Genomic DNA, 15,956 nt, shown 5'->3' with positions numbered 1-15,956 from the left:
CAGTAGCCAGAGAGATTAATGAAACTGAGTGAACAGGAAGGAAAAGACCAAGCCAAGGAGAAATAAAAGCCAAGAAGTCCAGCCCAAGGTATTCATTTAGCAAAAACTGTGTCTCTGAGAGAATATTTTTCTACTCATTTTCCCATGAAAGTATAGGTCACTCTGTATAAACAGAAAAACATATTTTTAATCAATTTCGAATTATTTCCTTTGCAGACATTTCCTTCTGATTTAAAGACACACCCACTATAAAACACTTCAATTTTTTTCTTTCTCATTAGAAGTGAGAGGGATTTATTTAACCAAACATATGGTTTGGTTTATAGCTATTTTCCTTTTTAAATATTTAAGTTTATTTGCATTCCTAATTAAATATGAAGGTTGGGAAGAGGTGTGGATATATTATTTCAGTACTTTTAACTGTAAACTACGTTGAAACATTTACATTTCTCTCACATTAGCTGGTTCTTGATAGCGTTCTTGAATCTTTGAACATACTTATGAAGGCAGTCCTTTTCAAGGAGAAAAGCTCTTTCATGCTTAGGAACATTTCGTGTGGAACATTTAGCATTACGGTCATTTTTATTTTCACCAGACATTAGGAGCCTTTTAATGTTTCTGTCAATCTGTTTTTCTTACAGGTTGTTTTTGTTTGTTTGGTTGGTTGGTTGTTTTTTTGGTTTTGGTTTTGTTTGTGTTTTGGTTTTGTTCTCTTTTGTTTTTTTGTTTTTGAGGGGTGGGGGTTCACTCTTGGAAATACATGTAAGACTAAGGCACATAGTAAAACTAGATTATATATTAAATAAAAAAAATACTTCAACTTCTTCATTTTATTGAATTAGCCTCCAGATTAGAAATGGAAAGATAGAAAAATATATGTGAGATTATGAATCTTCTATTAATTTTAGAAAAAAGTTCTAGATATTTCTGGGAAAATCTTAGAAAAGCAATTCTCACCTCCTCAGCTCCATGTGGATTTCCTTTCTGCTGCACAGAAGATGATTTAGAGACTTTTTTAGCCCTCTCCTCCTCTGTGGCCCCAAATTAATTGTAGACACTCCACTTTTCCTCTTAGCTACTAACTAGAAGACAGTAAATTGTTGTCAGAAGAGTAGTACTGATACAAGTTTAAGAAGGTGAATTAACGTGTGCTTTGTATGTACTTTGATGAGCTAGTCTGATATTCGACAGAGCACTCTCATGTTTAACAAAAGTATTGAACGAACAGCTATAAGGAAGTCAGTACTGTGGATTATCTCATCTGAAAGTTGACTTGAATAGTTGCATTTTCTTTTTAAGGAAGACATTTAGAAAGTCAAAGTCAGACATTCACAAGCATGCATATCTCAAAAAAAACAAAGGAAAACCAGAAAAATCTAAAGTAATAAGCGTATTACTTGCTAGAGTAATACAGAAAACTAAGTTCACGGAATAAGAATAAATACTGGTATTTTCCAGATTGTATTAAAATAAAATAAAATAATAAAAAAATATTCAGTATAAATACTGTACTTTTCAGTCAGAAAGATTATCTGAGAGATAAGCAGAATATTTGATCTGTCTTCATCAGACATGTTCAGTCATCTCTGAATTATTGTTTTATCAAATGAAAATTTACCAAGTGCTTTCAAACAGCATCTGACCTGGAAACACTAGGTTGATGTTACTCCACTTCACCTACAGCTGAGCTTCTGAAGAAATGTTTAGTGTCAGTATGGATTAATGATCCATACAAACAGCTCTGTCAAATCCTCAGTGGAATTTTTATCTTTCTCCAAGACATTAAAACAACTGACATTGGGCAAAGAACAAATGCCATTAGTGTTCTGTGTCACATGTGCACGACCTAATGAATAAAGATACAATATAACCTGCAACCTTTGAACACAAGCAAAAGCTTTTGTAGAGTGCTGCACCATTTCATCTTCAAATTCTGTTGCTGCACACTGAGCATGGCACATGTAAATAGTTAAATGCTGTTCTCTTTAATTTTTCACTCATCAGTTCATTTAAAAGTACACAGGAGACTTGTAGTCTGGCAGCTCTGCAAATGAGGAGTAGATTTTTTTCCATGCCAGCAAAAAGTGTTTGTCACGGATAATGATTGAAATACCAGGCCCTTGGAAAGTCTTGGTTTTTATAAATGCACCCTTTTAAAATTGAGCTTCAGCTCAACATGTCTGAAAGACGTGTGCATCTGATCACGTGTGCACTCAGTTAAGAGGTAATTTCAAAAATCTTATGAACTATTCTTTTGGTTCACATATATGACTATATAAAAAACTATACACATGTATATATACCTATATTTTTTCACAGTAGAGTTCTTGATGAGTTTTATTATCCCACCAAGATGTTGTTAGCTTGTATTTACCTCACAAACATGTAAAATTAAATCCCTTAAAAGACTATGTGCAATTTTCACTTTCCCTTCCTCCTTTTCTTATTTTTAATACACTTCTTATTTTACAACATCTCTATACTATTATCTTCAATGTTACTGAGATAAGGTATTATACATTTGCCAGTGAGATAAATAATGATTTCTAAGTTAGTACTGCTATTGTAGCCTTAATTCTTCTTTCCTTAGAAAAGAGCAGCTCTGAGAAACCCCAAGTAAAATTCATTAAATCTTGACTTACCCTTTGTAACAGAAATCCAGGACTTCAGAAACAAAGCCATTCCAAAAATAAGGATTTTAAATAAGTCATACTACTCTACTTCTTTGCCTTTTTTTTCCCTGCAACCAGCTGAGGTTACAATTATTGCATTACAGCTTGTTTCATAGGGGGTAAAAGATGTATAATGGATACTAGAACCAAGCGAATATAAAAATAACTGATAAAAAAAAAATTATGGTGAGGAAAGGTGTTTGTACCACCTGTACAGAAGTGATCGAGAGAAACCTAATTACTGTAAGTGATTCTCCCAGTCTACTTTTGAAAGTTATGTTTTGTGAATATTTTGTCACTTTGAGTTCCTTTAACGCAAACAGATAAGCAATGAGCACATACAGGATCTGACAGATTTTCAAATAAATAATCAGCTATACAATTAATTTCTTACTAAAAAATAATATGAAGTGAAAGTATAGCACAGTAACAGTTTGGTCTTCTAACTTATATGTAAAACCTTAAGCTTAATGGAACTGTAGGTCTTCAAAAAAAAAAAAAAAAAAAAGATTTACACTGATGACCCCCAAATTCCTTGCATAAGCTTTTCTAAAAACCCAGCATATTTAGGGTTTATGCACTTACCCAAGGTCCGTAAATGTTTATATCACAGATTTCATGATTATGTGTTTTCTTCTAAGTTCCATAATGTTCTTATAAAATAAATCTGTAAAAGCCACCATTTATCTTCTGCATTATCTGCTCAAAACAGATGCAAATGAAAAGCAAATTCTATTAGATGACCTTAACTGCTTTTTAAACAGTAAAAGTGCTTAGATGTAGACTAGTAGAAGCATTTGGTGTGCATTAAAAGGTAACTAGATTGCTACATGCTGCTTGATCTCCATTTAGAGCACAATGGTAACTTATGCCCTTAATTGTACGCTATTTTACCTAAACACGTGTTGTATGACTGACTGTATGGCAACCAACTAACACTGTGATGCTGCTTCAGACAAAACTTTAAAATGCAGAGCTTTATTTGATGGGGTAGTAGTTGAAGATTTTAAAGGATAAGAGGATGATCTTTCATATCAAGCTTTTATGTCATCAGATCACATGGATTTAAACTACATTTTTACTTGTATAGGACATATAGGGGAAGAAAATATTAAGCTAAAAAAATTAAAAAAAAATGTTGTCTATTTCATGTGACACAAAAAAGAATGTAGCACTTTTGTTAGCAAGCACTTGACTCACTGGATAGGTAAATTTTAAAAAGGTCTGTATGATTTTATGGCAGAAGCTATGAGAATTTAATGTAATGATTTTGTTATATACAATGGCTACTTCCGATGGTCAGAGAAGAAATCTTTTCCCATGCAAAATAATGTACTTGAAATAGGTTGTCTAAAAATTTTTTCTTTTGTATCACCAGGAACATTTACATCTTTCTAAAAGTGTGAGGCATAGCCATCATTGACTCAGACGTGGTGTTATGAAGTACATTGGACATTACTGAACAGTGAACCACATATTACAATTTTTTATTTTTTGGTTTAATTTAAAATTATTTCACAATTTTTCAAAAATGCTAATTTTTCTCCTTCAATAGAGTGTTAATTTTCCATTCTTCTAACACCACTCTCACTGGCCACTTTAAGTCTTGAGAGAATGGGAGTGGAAGGAGTCTATGAGTGGCAGGATGAAAGGGTAGTATGTGGTGGTAAGACAAAGGGCCTCCTGCCTTTGGCATGTGACTTATGATCTCCAGAAGATACACTCGGTGACACTTGTCCTCAGATCAGAAATTAAAATGAGTCCTTTCAGTACCCTAACATTTCACATGGCAGAACTTGGATATAGTATGGAAGTGGAAACCTGAAGCAGGGCTGTGCAGCTGAACTCTGAATCTTGAAACCCTTGTGTTTTTCAGTGTCAGGAAATAACACTCGTGTTATAATGTGATACATGTTTAAAAGCAATTATACTGGCAGGGAGGCTTTTTATTTTAAAATATTTCTTTTAAGCACGCCACAGAGAACACCTTTTTAATTGAACTCTGATCTAAAATAACAAGTCCTATACAGTTTGGCCTAGATATAGTTAGTATTAGGAATAATTCTTATTAGGAATCATTAAGAATCATCAATATAAAAGGTTAAAATTAATTTTTCTCAAATTAAATATGTGAACAAAACTATTGCTGTTAGCAGGTTGTTAATATTGTGTCAGCATCCTGTTTATTTTTCTGATCCTTGACTGGCTCTTCTCAAAAGAAAAGCAGTTACATACACAGGGTTGCAGTGCCCTGTAGGTGCGATTTCAAGGTGTCCTTAGTTTATGCCACAGACCTGAAAATCCAGGGCAGGTAGCAGCTGCTCCTGAAGAAACTCTGCTTATACCCCTTCTACCTGCTTGCTAGAAAAAGCAGTGACAGCCAGGCTCTCCCAGCCATTGTCTCAGGCCTCAGCCTTCATCCTCAATGCAGACAAATTCAGAGTTGTAAGTGCTAACAAGCTCTGAGCTAGTTTTTCTTCCATGTTTCGTGTATGTATGCTAAGGAAAAATGATTTGCACAGATGTCATGAATACATAGTGTACAGGCTGTGAGGAGATTCCTGTCTGCCCAGAAGAGGGCTTCAAAAAAATCCGTTCCATTGATGAAAGGAACTTGGACAACGGTCTGTATCCCAGCTTTACACCTAGGACTCAGGGGGCAGGAGCCAGTCATCTAACCATCATCACTAAGAAAGATTTCTCATAACCTGTAGTCCCTGAGACACTGCCCAGGGGTTGATAGACAGGACGCCAGGTGAAGAGGTGAGATATGCAGTTCTGAAGTAGCATCTGGAGACTAGGGGAGATATGCTAGATCTTACCAAATAGTTTGTGTTAAAGAAACTGACTCTCAACCACAAATAAGGTACCTATTTATTTCATCTACAGTGTGCTATTATCACTCGCAGCATGTCTAAATAGAGCTTAAGCTGTCTGAGACAAATATTTAAACATACAGAATTTTTCAGGAAGCTTCAGCCTGGCAATATAACCATGTTTTAGTACTTCATCTTACAGGAGACAGGTTTTGTCACATTAAGACAATCATCAATTTTAAAAAGAAGGTGTTCTTTCTCATATTTTCCTTGTTTACCAGGATAATAGTCAAAACCAGACTGCTTTCATTCTTTCATGTCAGTCCTTGGTAGTGCCTTCAATTTCTCGTAGACAGAGTGTAATTCAAAGCAAATCCTACTGAGTTCTAACAGTGTTAAGGCCACCGTGAACTTAGCAGCAGTACACAACAGAATCAGTGGAATAGAAGAGGAGCTTTAGAATAGAATCATAGAATCATAGAATAGTTAGGGTTGGAAAGGACCTTAAGATCATCAAGTTCCAACCCCCCTGCCATGGGCAGGGACACCTCACTCTAAACCATGTCACCCAAGACCTCATCCAGCCTGGCCTTGAACACTGCTAGGGATGGAGCATTCACAACTTCCCTGGGCAACCCATTCCAGTGCCTCACCACCTTAACAGGAAAGAATTTCTTCCTTATATCCAATCTAAACTTCCCCTGTTTAAGTTTGAACCATTACCCCTTGTCCTATCACTACAGTTCCTAATGAATAGTCCCTCCCCAGCATCCCTATAGGCCCCCTTCAGATACTGGAAGGCTGCTATGAAGTCTCCATGCAGCCTTCTCTTCTCCAGGCTGAACAGCCCCAACTTTCTCAGCTGATCTTCATATGGGAGGTGCTCCAGCCCCCTGATCAGCCTCATGGCCCTACTCTGGACTTGTTCCAACAGTTCCATGTCCTTTTAATGTTGAGGACACCAGAACTGCACACAATACTCCAAGTGAGGTCTCACAAGAGCAGAGGAGAGGGGCAGGATCACCTCCTTTGACCTGATGGTCACACTCCTTTTGATGCACCTCAGCGTACGGTTCCCTTTCTGGGCTGCAAGCGCACACTGAAGCCAGCTCATGTTCATTTTCTCATTGACCAACACCCCCAAGTCCTTCTCGACAGGGCTGCTCTGATTCTCTTCTCTGCCCAGCTGTGCCTGGGATTGCTCTGACTCAGGTGTAGGACCTTGCACTTGGCACAGTTAGATTTCATCATGTTGGCATCAGCCCACCTCACAAGCGTGTCAAGGTCCCTCTGGATGGCATTCCTTCCCTCCAGCGTATCAACCAAACCACACAGCTTGGTGTCATCAGCAAACTGCTGAGGGCGCACTCAATCCCACTGTCCATATCAGCAACAAAGATGTTGAACAGGACCGGTCCCAGCACTGATCCCTGAGGGACACCACTTGTTCCTGGTCTCTAGCTGGACACTGAGCCATTGACCGCAACTCTTTGTGTGCGGCCATCCAGTCAGTTCTTTATCCACCGAGCAGTCTATTCATCAGATTGATGTCTCTCCAATTTAGAGACCAGGATGTCATGTGGGACAGTGTTGAACGCTTTACACAAGTCCAGGTAGATGAAACAATCTTATGAAGTATGACTTGAACACGTTATGTTTACTTTTCGCATCAAATGTAGTCTGAGTACTTGTTGCTATATATATATTTATGTGCCAGTCATTTACAATTGTAAAAATATTCTGTCCTTTACTGTTTAATTCTGAAAGAAAACTTGATGAACCAAAAATGCTGCGTAGTTTTTTGAAAGTCCCTCAATCATTTCTCATTCAACCAGCCAGACTGAATCCTGTTTAATTATTGGACTACTGAAACTGAGATCTTTTTAGTTAGAAAGTGCTTTTGATACGATTCAGTCTCAAAGGAAGCATCACTCTCCAGTCTAATAAACCTGTAGTAACTGCTAAAGTAGGAGACTCGCTCAAGTGGATATAGCCTTATATTCTCAGCTTTCCTTGAGCACCGTAACAAATTTGTTAGAATTTCCCTTTGTTCATATCCTGTAGTCTACTGACAAGGAATCAAACTAGTGAGTGAAATCCTCAGTGTACTGAAAGACAATTGCAAAGCTCTCATGGAGTTCAACAGTGACCGAAGTTTCACGCAGTTCAACAGGCATTTAAACCTCTATGACTGCTTAGAAATTCCTAATAATGATAATTTCTTCACATATTTGAAATTAGCTTAGTTTTCATTGCTCCTTTAACTTGTGTTGTACTTCTTTGGAGAGATCTTTTGAACTACTGTTCAAGATTGAAAAGTTTACACAGATAATGTCTTAAGAGCAGAGGAAATCATTTTATAATTATACTTTTCTGAAAATAGTGTTCTGACAAGTTTCTTGCTCATCCACCTACCCAATTTCGGTGACATTCTGGAGGGTAGACTTTTGAGGTGATATTTATTCTTACACTTTGTTGTTTTTTCTCTTGTGTTAAAACATTGTCAGAGTTAAATTTTCTTCTGTTGAATTTCTTCCTGTGGAGGATATCTTCTTCTCAATCAATCTCATTGACAGTAGATTCCAGGGGAAGCAATTAAAATCCAGTGTGCTGTTGCTTTTTCCTGCAGACTAAAACTGTAGGAGAGTTCCACGATCTTGTCTTAACATGAGGAAGCAAAAAAACAGGGAATTTAAAAGCCTAATGATATCTACAGCAAAGCAGCCTTACAAATTTAACTGTTCCCCTACCTTTTTCTGCTAATTCCCTCAACAAATTTCTGACTTTTATGTACATTCTGCTCTACTTCTTTTCTATGATACAGCTATTTAGATCTGCGTTCTCTACTCTGTGCAAGAAGCTGTGATCAAAAGCTCTTTTTGAATGAAAGTGCCGATGTTTAACTTTTAAAAGGTTAAAGGCTAAAGAATTCAGAGCTGTAGTTGCACAGTTTTTCATATAAGTAAATTTCCTTTATATGACAGCATATTTTTATTTATGGAAAAAACAATAATTTTATTTTTTTAAGGTCAACTACTAGATGCTCTAATCTTAATTTGCTCCTAAAAGCTTTAGTATATTTCATGAAATAGATGTGCCTAATGAGATCTTGCAAGATGCGTTAAGAAATGTAAGATAGATGTCCTTAGCCAAATATATATATATATATATATATATATATATATATATAAAATAAGAATTTTTGGCCAGATTAAAAGATGATTCCTCCATAGTTAAATGGAAGAACACAAGGATTTGGAGAAGGCTGAGGTTCTGAATGACTTCTTAGGCTTAGAATTCCCTGACAAAGGCTCTGACCGCACCAACCAAGACTTAAAAGGCAGACACAGGGACTCTGAGAATGAAGACCATGGGCCCACTGTAGGAGACGATGTGTTTCTAGACCATCTTAAGAGCCTGAACGTCCATGGGTCCTGATGAAATCCATCTGTGGGTCCTGAAGGAGCTGGCAAATGAAGTTGCTCAGCCACTGGCCATCATATTTGAAAAATCATGGCAGTCAGGTGAAGTTTCCCAGCGCCTGGAAAAAGGGAAATATAACCCCCATTTTCAAGAAGGGGAAAATGGATGACCCGGGGAATTACAGACCAGTCAGTCTCACCTCTGTGCCTGGCAAAATTTTGGAGCAGATTCTCCTGGAAAGCATGCTAAGGCCTCTTCATTAGGGACTGTAGTGACAGGACAAGGGGTAATGGGTTCAAACTTAAACAAGGCAAGTTTAGATTGGGTATAAGGAGGAAGTTCTTTACTACAAGGGTGGAGAGGCACTGGAATGGCTTGGCTAGGGAAGATGTGAATGCTCCATCCCTAGCAGTGTTGAAGGCCAGGTTGGACAGAGCCTTGGGTGAAATGGTTTAGAGTGAAGTGACCCTGCCCACGGCAGGGGGGTTGGATCTAGATGATCTTAAGGTCCTTTCCAACCCTAACTATTCTGTGATTCTATATGCATAACATAGCATAGCTTTCTGTTGTATTCTGTTCTGTTCCATTCCAGTCTCTTCTGTTCATTTCCATGCCATTTTATTCTGTTACATTCCCTGCTCTCACAATGAGTTGTACAAGGAGGAGATCCTTACTTATCTGAAATGTCAAGGGAATTTCAGGACCAAAAGCACTTTCAAAGACACAAATCAGAATGGTTACAGGTGGAAAGAGTATTTTATTTATTTCTAAATGAAGTTATTTGATTTAGTTTAGCTTAGTTAATTTTTGTCTGTTTTAGTTTAGAGCCTTCAGTTTAGCTGGAAAAAACGTCCCTTGCAGCCTGACAAAGAAAAGGCAGGGCAGGAGCGGTGCTGTGGTAGTGGGAGAGCAGTGCAAGAAGAACCCAGCAGAAAGGGCCAGGGAAGAGCTGACAAGGGGTGGTGCTCAATGCAACAGAGGACAGCATCAAGTCCCGGGACCTCTCTGGGGCCACCCTGGGAGTCCAGAAGGCTGCCTCCCCCCAGATGCGGGGCACGAGGGCCACCTGCGTGGAGCACGAGCCACTGTCTTTGGGACACCATGACCCAAAGGAGCCTCATGAAGGGGCTGTGCTTGGCTGCAGAGGAAGGCAAAAAAACCCAGGGATGCTTGCTAGTGCAGCCTGGGGGGAAAAAGCCCTTCCCCCTCCCCCCCCCCCCCAGCTGCAGGACACGAGGGGCCACCTTCGTGGAGCATGAACACCAGGCGATAACCAAGCCAGAATGAGCCAAGGAGCTCTGACAAGTGGTCATGCTCAGTGCTCAGAGAAAGGCAAAAAACCCCCGGGGACTGGTGCCAATCTGCTCCTGGGGAAAATTCCTTCCTGACCCCGTGCTGGCGATCGGCTGCTCCCTGAGCACATCAGCAAGACCTGCTCCTGGTCCATGAGCTGGTTCCACCTCTAAGGGGACAAGGGGACACTGGCACTGCCTTTTCTGCTTCCACCCAGAGCCATTTCAGGGGCTTCCAACAAGAGAAAAATGCCATTGGCCTGGTGAATCCTTGGAGCAAGAATCCCTCCTGTGCTTGGCAGTGGGAGCTCGAGAGCACTGGGAGAGGGCACGGAGCCATCTGTGCATTCTTTTTCTTCTGGCTACTGCCACTCTCTCCCCGGGCGATAAGAACAGTGAGCTTCCCGATGACTGAGGCAGGAGCCCTAAATGATGCTTTGAGAGTGGCCCCTCCAGGAGCTGGAACTGCAGCACAGAACCTCCTTCAGCTTTGTGCAGCTCCAGGTGTTCCCTCCTTCAGCCCCCCGACAGGCAATTCCCCAGGGCCCAGCAGATGAGGACGGCGGGTCCCCCGGCAGCTGGAGCAGGATTTCCATCCATCCAGCCAAGGAGATTTGAGCATGGCTCCTCCAGGAGCTGGAACTGCAGCACAGAACCTCCCGCAGCTTCGTGCAGCTTCAAGTGTTCCCCCCACCAGCCCACTCCCCCCTCCCAGTAATCCCCCCGCTGCCCCAAGCACTTCCCCTCGGATGCCCTCAGGCTGCCAGCCCTGCCCTGGTGGCAGTGCCGAGCACTCTGGCAGTGGGACAGGGGATGACGCTGCCTTATACAGCCCCAGAGCACTGTGATGCTGCGTTGCCGGGTGCTGGCACTGTGACACAGGGGTGACAGGGAGCCTACAGCCCTGCCCACCGCAGCCCTGCTGCTGCTGCCCCTTTACCCAGCATCCTTTAGAGAAAAGCCTTTTGGCTGCTGGCCCTGAGGCAGTGCCTGTGCCCAGGAAGCCCAGGGGGATGTCCCTGCCCAGGGTGGCCACACGCTGGGCATCGCTGCGGGGTGTCCCTGTAAATAAATGTGTTTGTTCAGACTGTATCTATAAAGGCTTTTATAGCACGTACAGTCATTTGACTGTGGCGATCCCAAAGGTGAAAGGAAAACGGTTTGGGTTCCCTCTGCATGAACTTTGCAGAAACATAGAGAGCATACGGCATTTCCTCACCATTCCTCATCAATACACCAACTGGCATTTGCGACTGCACTGCTTATGGTGAGGTGTTCTTCTTGGAACGGAGAATCCAAGAAATCTGTCCTGCATTTGTTACACAGAGTAATGTTTGTAGCAGAGGTTGTTTAGAAGTTTGCTTCTGTTTTTTAACATTCAACTTCAAGAAGGAGTTGGGGTTGTTGGTCAATGAGAAAGTGAACATGAGCAGGCTTCAGTGTGCTCTCTCAGCCCAGAAAGCCAACCATATCCTGGGCTGCATCAAAGGGAGTCTGACCAGCAGGTCGAAACAGGTGTCCCAGTTTGGACAAAGCCTTGGGTGACCTGGTTTAATGTGAGGTGTCCCTTCCCATGTCAGGGGGGTTGGAACTAGATGATCTAAGGTCCTTTACAACCCTAGCTGTTCTATGATTCTATAATTATCCTGGGTTTTGTTATTTTTCTTGTATTTTTCCTATTCTGTGTTTCACCAAGCCTATTGCTTTACAACACTATAAGGAAAATAGTCTTAATCATTACTTCTCCTCAGCCCATAGCAGGAAACTGGCTTGGGTAGGATAGCTAGAGTCCTGATGCAGAAGGGCAAAACAGCAGCTTTAAGCAGGGACAAACTTCACAGGAGTAATCTATAAGTTTTGCCCAGGCTTATAAGAACTGTGTCAGAAAAGCTGAAGGTCCACTGGGGTTGAGCAGAAAACCCTAAATAGACCACGCCGTGAGCAGCATTGTCTGACCCAAGAGCTACACTGATTTGAGCAAGTTGTTTGACTAAAGAACTCCTGAGATTGCTTCCAGCTTCATTTATTCCCTTAAGTACTGGAATAGGCCCCGGGCTGCAGTATTTTGACCAGACTGATTATATTTACCTACTTCTGGCATCCGCTGTCCATAATTTGGTGTCACTGAGTCAGAGCAGTTGTTCACCTACCTCTCTGTAGTACCAACAGAAAAATTGGAGCTATCTGTATGATGCAGAAAAATAAAAAACTTTCAATACTATTTTACAAGATGACAGTTAAGAGACTCAAAGACATTTCAAGTAAACAAAATTAAAAATCAATCTAGGTATTGTTCTGATATCTTTTCAATGTAGTTTCCTCTCTTGAAATGTCTATTTTGTTTTCTTTCAGCAAAACTAATTTTGAAATGCACATCCAGCATCATCAGTGTAAAATAATATAAGTCAAAATGTATTATATCCTCTCTGAATAAAAAATCTCCCACTGGGACTTTGTTTCATTAGTTTCATTTGTTTCATATAGCCAGGTTGATCCAGCTTCATCTTGTAACAGGATCATACATCTCATATATATTAATAGAGAAAGCTAAACTGTTCAGAATTTTTTTTTTTTTTTACATAGTGATAGTAAGTGCTCTCTTAAAACAGTTATTTCTATTCATCTGATCTGTAACTTATTAACTCTTATATTTCTTTTCTCTCAATTTTCTTGAAGAAGAGGAAAAAAGTATGTCTTTCTTTGTCTTCTGTTTTTGCTCTTTGTATTGTTATCTTCCTCTTCTGCTTCCTTATATTATTTCTACTACGTCGCTTTTTCCCAGCTCCTTGTCCTTGTCTCTTAAAAAAAATAAATCATTCTATATATCCACTTTTTACACTTACTTCCTTTGCAGTGCAGGTACCATGGTTATCTGAGGACAAGCATAGAAACTGTACATAAAAAATGATTAGTAAAGTTATGAAATGGTAAAGCAGAGATGGTGTGTTAAGTATGTTGTTTGGGTTGAAACTGAATGATCATTTTTATTTAAAAACTTCGCAAACCTAGTTGTTCCATTAAAAAATTTAAGATGTAGCCGTCCATAACTAATGGATAACTAACATCTTTGTGTCTTCCACCACAGAAGTATTGATGTTTCAAAAGAAACTGGAATAACTCAGTGTTAGAGAGGTGTGAAATACCATGTCATAAGCAAGATAATTTTAATTTCATAGGCACATTCTCCAGTAAAAGATGATACTAGATGACTGTATGCCAATGCAGTCACTGACACTGAGTGTCTCTTTTAAGCGTATAATGCTTCTTTCTCTTACAAGTATACATAGTGCATACTGCACCAAGGATCACAGCGGGGAGTCTTCATCGAAGAATCCATTGAAAGCTCAAAGAAGTTTCAACCATATGTGGGTCAAGTGTTTCATTTTCTTCAGCTGCAGCTCTTTCCATCTTCGCTGTATGCCTAACTGTTCTTGTAAACGTAATAGGTCTTCATTTTCCAGTTTTATTTCCGAATTGATTTGGACTTCACATTTGCAAATGCATTCACTAGCATCAGGCTTGCATCTGCAATAAAATTCCTCTCTCAGCTCAAAAATAACTTTTTTGCTAAACTATACATTATTTTATTCCTTTTAGCATGATGGAAATTTAGATATTCCCAGGTTCTCTCTAGGCTCCTGCTTTTATTAAAGATATAAAGCCCCTCATGTTAGGTATATAAAAATATATTACTCCACCAGGACTACAAGCACACATGCTCCTGTGAGTTGGAAGGTAATATAGATAATGGTGTCAGGTTTGACATTTTGAAGATGGATGAATTCTTGAATGGGTGAAGCAATAAACACATGAAGCAGAATCATTGACCTAGAAATGATTCACTGTACCCCCATATTTAAATGTTCCAAATATGAGAGTTGTTACATGGTTTATGCTTAAAGTAATTTCTGGATTCTTGCTATGATATAAAGTCATCTGTATCTGATAGCCATTTGAAGGCCAGGTAAATGTAAATACCTCAAATGTACTAATATTCCTGCCATTATAATATGAAAGTAAAAGGCTCTTGCGATCATTTTATTATTCATTAAATGGTGGGGAATTATGATAATGATTATTATTAGAAGCTGATAAAATCCTATGCAGTGTCACTGTTAGCAACAGTGAAAATTAACATTTCTAGTCATGCATAAATTAAAAGACAGCTTCATTCTGTAGAATTTCTTTTTCTCATAGCTATGTTGCAGTTCTTTTTTCTAGTCTGAGCCTTTCCTCATATGACAGGTTTCCCCATCTTTTCATCATCTTTGTGGCCCTTCTCTGGACCCTCTCAAGGTTGTCCACAAAGAGTTTTGACTACCAGTTTGAATTAAGGAGCGAAATGATACACAGTGTGGCCGCTGAAGTTATACAACTACCAGAAACTTAAAATCATGTTGTATTACACAGAAAATAGATACATGAAAGAAAACCAGGCCATCAAAAAAATAAATTAAAATTCTGAATATTTCTGTCTCATTCATATCTCAGACCAATATCAGGAGAGTTTGGATTAACCGTCACTTTTGAGAAGAACAGGAATTCAAATCCTTTAAATCAGCAAGGAAAAGGGAACTCAGGAAAAATTAGCAAGACATTCTGAAGCACAATGCTATTTTGCTTCTTTTAATAGCATTATTATATAGATGTTGAAAGAAGCAGCAGCTTCTGTGATTCCTTACACTGGCATGTAGACTGTTGTACCTGTGACATAGTAAATATCTTCATAATTTCTTATCTGCTCAGTTGTCTGTAGTAACATCAAGAGGAGCTGCCCCTGCTCATTAGCACCAATCAATCAGATCTGCATTTGACAATATGCCTTTTTATCATTTATTTTTTCCTCAATGTGTTATCACTGTAGTAACAAGTGTGCTAGTGTTCAAGCCCATATCCTTCCCCCAGTAGAAAAACGTCTTTTTCATAATTTGTTAAATTTATATTATTTTGTGTCTCTTTTGAAGTTACTGTAATTGCATTTTGAAATGCAATTATTTGGGAGAAACACATTCAGATCAAATGGATATTATATGGAATAATTTATATAAGGTTTCACTGACATAGTACATTATTGAGTTTTTGCTATGTTAAAAATGCTAAGCTTATTTAACAAAATGATGATATGTACTTTACATATAGAACAGAAGGTTCTCATCCATGACATCTTACTGGGACACAAAGTCAAATCTTATTCATATTGACCTTTTCATAAACTCTAATTTTGCTAAGTCCAACAAGACCAGAACTATCTTGATATATTCTTGTTCACATTTGTTTTATTTAAATAGCTTGTAATAATTTTCTACTTTCTTCAACCCTACATCAAACTTTTGCTATTCAAGAAAACAGGCTTTGAGACGATTACAAGCACTCTCAAAAATATTTTGAACAGTCCAGGGATTATCAAAGAAGATATATTCCATCTTTTGGATAGAAGATATTTCATCACAAGTCTTCTATCTCAACATCACTTAATGACAAGCAGTCACATTCTGAAGTTATTTATGGCTCTGGTTATGTCCATGCACAAGTGTGAAATCTGGAAAAAAAATATCTAGTTTTGACTGCAGGTTCCTGGCCTATTTATTTTTACACCAAATAATGAATTCGTGTTATATCTATGCAACACTGGCATTAAGTATCTCTTCTGAGAACCACGGACAGTTTTTATCATTTGCATTTACTGATTCATAGCTAAAGAGGTTGAGATTAGAAACAAGCACTGGGGAGCAAACCTCAGAAAAGAGAATACC

At 39.0% G+C, this 15,956-nt stretch overlaps 1 long non-coding RNA gene across 1 annotated transcript in view; it reads right to left on the bottom strand.

Annotated features, from left to right (window-relative positions):
- Window positions 1-11,058, bottom strand: part of LOC133219321 (uncharacterized) — a 92,794-nt gene extending 81,736 nt beyond the window's left edge. Inside the window, exon 1 of the long non-coding RNA XR_009727396.1 lies at window positions 10,392-11,058. This is a non-coding gene — a long non-coding RNA (uncharacterized LOC133219321). The remainder of the gene's footprint in view (window positions 1-10,391) is intronic.
- Window positions 11,059-15,956: the final 4,898 nt, after the last annotated feature.

The sequence above is a fragment of the Neopsephotus bourkii genome, unplaced genomic scaffold, assembly GCF_033783945.1.
Source record: "Neopsephotus bourkii isolate Nb327-2 ecotype Australia unplaced genomic scaffold, CSIRO-AGI_Nbou_v1 NB_1346, whole genome shotgun sequence".
NCBI classification, from domain to species: Eukaryota; Metazoa; Chordata; class Aves; order Psittaciformes; family Psittacidae; genus Neopsephotus; species Neopsephotus bourkii.
The sequence above is the reverse complement of the archived record's forward strand: the minus strand, read 5'-3'. Positions and strand labels throughout refer to the sequence as shown.